The sequence below is a fragment of the Oryctolagus cuniculus genome, chromosome 8, assembly GCF_964237555.1.
Source record: "Oryctolagus cuniculus chromosome 8, mOryCun1.1, whole genome shotgun sequence".
Lineage (NCBI taxonomy): Eukaryota > Metazoa > Chordata > Mammalia > Lagomorpha > Leporidae > Oryctolagus > Oryctolagus cuniculus.
The window spans coordinates 140,601,652-140,608,159 of NC_091439.1; the positions used below are offsets into that span (position 1 = coordinate 140,601,652).

Genomic DNA, 6,508 nt, shown 5'->3' on the forward strand with positions numbered 1-6,508 from the left:
TTCAATGTCCAGTGGGATGCCAGAAACTCAGGTGGCAGCTTTACCTGTTATGCCACAATGTAGTTTCCCATTTTTGGAGTTTTAGAAGCACTCTTATACCTCTAATTTTTTAGCCAAATTATTAAGACACCTGACCCCCACAATGGAGAACCTGGATTTAATTATCTATCTGGCTGTGACTCCTAACTCCAATTTAACACAAAATCAAGCCCTGGAATACAGTGATAATAGCATAATTAATTGGATTCTTTCTACCCATATAGGAGCCTAAGATTAAGTTTCTGGTCCTGTCTTCTCCCCATTACAAGTAGTTGGAGAGTGAACCAGTGGATAACATGGGAGCTATCTCAATCTTTTTTTTTGAAGGTTTATTTATTTACTTGAAACTTGGAGTTACACACAGAGAGAAGCAGAGGTAGAGGCACAGGCAGAGGCAGAGGCAGAGAGAGAGAGGTCTTCTACCTGCTGGTTCATTCCCCAATTGGCCACAATGGCCTGAACTGTGCCAATGGGGAAGCCAGGATCCAGGAGCCTCCTCCAGGTCTCCCATGTGGGCGCAGGGGTACAAGGGCTTGGGCCATCTTCTTTTATTTTTTTATCTTTTAATAAATATAAATTTCCAAAGCACAACCTTGGATTATAGCAGCTTCCCCCCCCATAACCTCCTTTCCACTCGCAACCATCCCATCTCCTACTCCCTCTCCCATCCCATTCACATCAAGATTCATTTTCAATTATCTTTATATACAGAAGATCAATTTAGCATATATTAAGTAAAGATTTCAACAGTTTGCAGCCACATAGAAACACAAAGAATAAAGTACTGTTTGAGTACTAATGATACCACTAATTCACATCGAATAACACATTAAGGACAGAGATCCTACATGGGGAGTAAGTGCACAGTGAATCCTGTTGTTGATTTAACAATTGACACTCTTATTTATGGCATCAGTAATCACCCTAGGCTCTTGTCATGAATTGCCAAGGCTATGAAAGCCTCTTGAGTTCGCCAACTCTGATCTTATTTAGACAAGACCATAGTCAAAGTAGAAGTTCTCTCCTCCCTTCAGAGAAAGATGCCTCCTTCTTTGATGACCTATTCTTTCCTCTGGGATCTCACTCAGAGATCTTTCATTTAGGTCATTTTTTTTTTTGCCAGAGTGTCTTGGCTTTCCATGTCTGAAATACTCTCATGGGCTTTTTAGCCAGATCTGAATGCCTTAATTGCTGATTCTGGCTATCTCAATCTTAATCTCTGAGTTCCTGCTTCCCAGCTTTTGCCTGGCCTAGCCGCAGCTATTGTGGGAATTTGGGGAGTAAGCCCACAGATGCACAATCTCCCTGATTCTCAAAGAAAAAATATATGATTAAAAAAGCCCTGAAAGCTGGCACCGCAGCTCACTTGGCTAATCCTCTGCCTGCAGCACTGGCACCCTGTGTTCTAGTCATGGTTGGGGCACCAGATTCTGTCCTGGTTGCTCCTCCTCTAGTCCAGCTCTCTGCTGTGGCCGGGGAAGGCAGTGGAGGATGGCCCAAGTGCTTGGGCCCTGCACCTGCATGGGAGACCAGGAGGAAGCACCTGGCTCCTGGCTTCGGGTAGGTGCAGTGTGCTGGACATAGCAGCCATTTGGAGGGTGAGCCAAAGGAAGAAAGACCTTTCTCTCTCTCTGTCACTAACTCTGCCTGTCAAAAAAAAAAAAAGTCCTGAAAACCAACATGTGAAATTTTGCCTAGTTTGTACTTCTAGTGTTGATTTATATTTTTATTCCATTACACTTAGGGAATGTGCTTGGTACAATTCCAAGTTTCTAAAACTATTTGAAACTGAATTTTCTGAACTACAGGTGATCCCACCTGAAGAATGGTTAAGAACATGTGATCTGGGATGGGTGTTGTGTTATAGTAGATTAAGCCACTGATACTTCTGTTCCAGCTCATTGCTAATGCACATGGGAAAGCAGAAGATGCCTCAATTCCTTGGCCTCTGAATCCTTGTCAGAGACCTGGAACAAGCGCCTAGCTCCTGGCTTTCGCCTGACTCATTCCTGACTGTTGTGGCCTTTAGGTGAGTGAACCAGCAGATGGAAGATCTATCAATTTATCTCTTAATCTCTTTCTCTGCAACTCTGTCTTTCAAATAACTAAATAAACTTTTTTTTTTAAAGTGTATGTGTTCTGATGCTGTCAGGTAGAAGGCTCCTTATATGACTGCTCAAAAAGTTGATCTACACTGTTGTTCAAATAGACTATTCTGTCAGGGTCTCAAGCCCAATGCTAGCCCCTGACCAGCAGGGGCAGCGCAAGCACACCCCAACAAGGCAAATGGGAAGGGTAAGGTCGACAGGTGATGTACACACCACAAGCACCCGTGAGTTCTGTGGAAGCAGGAACCACTTTATTGAAGAAGTATGCAGCCTTATAAAGCTTACAAAAGACATGGGCAGTAGGGGAACCAATCAGCAAAAAGGTCATGCAGGCATGGGTGGACCACGCACAGGGGCATCTTAAGCAAAGTATAGGTATCATGCACTGTCCACATGTCCAGAACTAAAGCAGACCTATCCCTGCTGGTGGTCTGATCAGCAGCTGCAGACACGCCCCTCGAACATCTGCCAGGTGCCATATTGTAATGGAGATTTTAAGCAATGCCCAAGATTTCCCCCTTTTTGTTTTATATTAAAGAGAGGAAGAGGAACTGAGTGGATAGGGTGCCTGTCTTAGGTTTTCCCCTCTGACTGGTATCAGCCTTTTAGGGAGCATGTCTACCTTAGGTTGTCCCCCTCTGGGGATCTTACCTGTCTTTGACTACTTCTCCAGCTGTTAAGGACTACCCCAAGGGGATCTTACCCATCATTGGCTACCACCTCAGCAACTCAGAGTCTGATGTATTATACCTCTACATCTTGGCAGCGGCCATGGGCAGATATATAGGGTTTCCAATCTGGTGCTTGAAGAGCAGCATAACCCGGTTCTAAAAGAGTGGCATCTTGTTGTCGGACCACCATTAACTGGACTGCAGTGATGCAATCTTGGACAAATTTACAAGGACAATGGAGACCAAGGGGCCCACAAGGGGGAGGAGATAAGGAAGCCATCCCCCAAGCCCCGACCACAGGTAACTAGAGCTTCAAGGTCTTCTTGGAGGGTCTTTATCTTGTCCTTAATGATGCTGGAGCAATTAGCATAAAAGCAGCACTCCTGATGTACCATGATGATCCAGTCACAATGAGACAGAGAGTCCAATACGGTCTTTTCATCCCTGTAAGAGAAAAAGAAAAATCACTCCTCAGGAAGGGGTCCTCCTGGGTGACTTTCTTTGGCAGGGTACCCATATGGGATTAGAATTCCCCTGAGGGAAGACACATCCAAATCCTTTACTAACACTTATCAGTGGGTCTGGTCCTTGCCAGCATCCTGTCAGTGGGTCTGTCCATTTTACCCTAACTGAAAGGTAGGATACTTGGAGGAACCAATGTTTGTGAAAGGCTGACAAGGGCTGATGTTTTGGAAAATTTAAAATATGAGCATGGCCATTAGTAGCTGGTCTTGTGGGAGTATGATTCCCCCTTTTTGTTTTATAAGTTTTTTTATAATCTTATTTTGTTTTTTGATATGTTTAACCTGAGCATTTTAACCAAGGCTGTGGGCTAGATCTGATCAGATTTAAGGTAATCACTCAAACATTAAAGACAGGCAAATCCAATAAAACATGAAACCTTCAAGACACGTGCAAACTCTCATCAGATAAGTTAGCTATAGCAGCACAGAGAAGGGCTGGTTATCAGTGTAGGAGCCCATTGCTTAGGACAGGGAACACATCTTGACTTAAGGTTTCTGATTGGCTTAAAGGAACAGTCAGGCATGTCTTTTGTATTCACCTGTGAAGACTTAAGAGGTAGAAGTTTAATCCAAATTTCACGGAGGTAGTCGTGTTCTCTAGCACCTGGTAAGGTCCCTTTTATTTAAGCTGAAACTGATCTGAAGAGGATCTTCTTATGAATGGCTTGCTCAGGAATTTCTAATGTTGGAATTTACTCCTTGATTCCTTGGAACACATTTGCAGCTCCCCTGTCCAACACAGTGTCTGTTTCAGAGGCTTTTAAGCAAACACAAGGCTTAGAATACAAATCCTGGACTCCATAACAACTTTTGTAGTTACCCTTTTCAGTACAAAGTCTACATCAGGGCCTCTTTAAAGCTATACACAAATGTTTGAAATACAAATCTTGGAATCCAAATTCCATAGAATCCTGTCATCAGTAATTCCCAATACCAGAGCTTTTATTTAGAAGCTCCTTAGTTCTCTGGAACAACTTTGCAGCTACCCTTTTCAGTACGGAGACTGCATCAGGGCATCTTTAAAGCTACATGTGAAAGCTGGGGATCCAAATTGTGGAGTCCAAAGTTCACAGAATCGTGCCATTCTCAGAAATCTCCTTGGTTGCCTTTAAATATCTGACCCTATGTTATGGCCATGCCTGCGTGGGTGCAGCAGGCCACATTGACTGGAAGAGAGTGCAGAGAAAGGCTGTGGTCCCCCATTTACAGGGAAGACTGCGCAGGCTGTGGGGTTGGGTAGGTACACTGTTTACAAGATGGCAGTGAGTGATCCAAGGGAGGGGAATACCCTTAAAGGGGTGACCACAGGGGTGGTACTAGGCCAAATGTCCCCTCTGTAATTGGAGGCATGGTGGGTTGAGACAGCACTAGGCCTTTAGGGTTTGCCACCACACCTGAAGGCTCTACCTGAGTTTCAACTGCCTCTGGGGATTTATGATCCTTCTGACGTTCCTCATTAAAGGCCACCCAGCCCATCTGTTTCATATCAACCAGCTTAGGTGTGCAAATTTTTTTGTGTGGCTATAAGCCTTGAGTCTTTAGTATGTATCTCAGTGCCTTAGACACTGGGTCCTCAAACTTAGCATGATATTGCCCCATCCTTTCAGGGATACCTTACCTCGAGAGCCTCGCTTAGCCATGTCCGCCAGTACTTTCACTTAAGCTGGAGTCAGTCCTTCTCTCGGCCAGAGTCAGTCCTTCTTTAGGGCTCTTTCGAGTCCATCGTGCCCCACATTGGGCACCACTTCTTGGGGTCTCAAGCCTGATGCTAGCCCCTGACCAGCAGGGGCAGCGCAAGCACACCCCAACAAGGCAAATGGGAAGGGTAAGGTCGACGGGTGATGAACACACCACAAGCACCCGTGAGTTCTGTGGAAGCAGGAACCACTTTATTGAAGAAGTATGCAGCCTTATAAAGCTTACAAAAGACATGGGCAGTAGGGGAACCAATCAGCAAAAAGGTCATGCAGGCATGGGTGGACCATGCACAGGGGCATCTTAAGCAAAGTATAGGTATCACATACTGTCCACATGTCCGGAACTAAAGCAGACCTATCCTTGCTGGTGGTCTGATCAGCAGCTGCAGACACGCCCCTCGAACATCTGCCAGGTGCCATATTGTAATGGAGATTTTAGGCAATGCCAACACTATTCCTTACTGATTTTCTGTCTGGTAGTTCTGTCTTTTCTTGGAAATTATGATTTGACATCTCTTTCTAGTTATTCCATTGCTATCTGATTCCCCTTCTAATGTGTCAATCTTTACATTGACTATTACTCATCATAGAATAATTCACTACAACCTAGATTTGGAAGAAATGTCCCTCTAATGATAAACTTGTGAAGAAAACATGCACACAGTGGGATTTATTGCAGCCATAGGAAAGAAGAAATTCCTTGACATGGATGAACTTTTAAGACATTGAAATAAGCAAATAAGCCAAGCAAAGAAAAAATATTGTAAGACTCCACCCAAATAAAGTATTTAAAGCAGTCAAAATGCTAGAAAGTAGAAATGTGGTTATGGATGTCAGGAAGGATTTATTGTTCAATGACAAGAAGATATACCACAGATTCATTGCACAACAATGTGTTTCTGTGTGCACTACCCAACTGAATATATAAATGTTAAAGATGGTAAAGTTAATATCATTTGCCTTTATCATAATCATGAATGAGTGTAGTTTTATTTTTCTTGTGAGATGCTGTATCTAAGTCCTCTTGTGCCTTACCCTAAAAATATGACTCTGCCTATGGTCTTATGTCACTCTGAGATTGCATGTGGGCATGGTTGGTAACAGGTCATTCCCAGGAGGATGTTGGGCAATCCATGACTGGTGTGTCTAGGAGTATTGAGAAACACTGCAAGCCCATGTCTCTTTTCTCTTCCCCCAATCTTTTCTGTGTAGTTATCAGAATGTCTTTTCATGAGAACACAGGAAACCCTAGAGGACTCTGGTGAGTTCATAACAATGCAATTGCAGTGTCTTATGAATGGACTTCCATTTGTCAGTAAATGGACAGTTTCCTTATCTTGGCTGAAGACTTTCAAGTACACCCAGGAAATGTTAATTCCAATTTTACTTCACTAAGACTCTGGTAAGTGTATATAGCAGTGCAGAAAAGAATCAAGTATGTATAACGTTCCCCACTTTTTTTTTTTGAC

At 43.5% G+C, this 6,508-nt stretch overlaps 1 long non-coding RNA gene across 1 annotated transcript; it reads right to left on the reverse strand.

Moving 5' to 3' along the window:
- Positions 1 to 3,027: 3,027 nt before the first annotated feature.
- Positions 3,028 to 6,499, reverse strand: LOC138843425 (uncharacterized). Its single transcript, XR_011378129.1, has 2 exons — positions 3,882 to 6,499; positions 3,028 to 3,262 (listed from the first exon to the last, which is right to left on the reverse strand). It is a non-coding gene; the product is annotated as an uncharacterized lncRNA (long non-coding RNA).
- Positions 6,500 to 6,508: the final 9 nt, after the last annotated feature.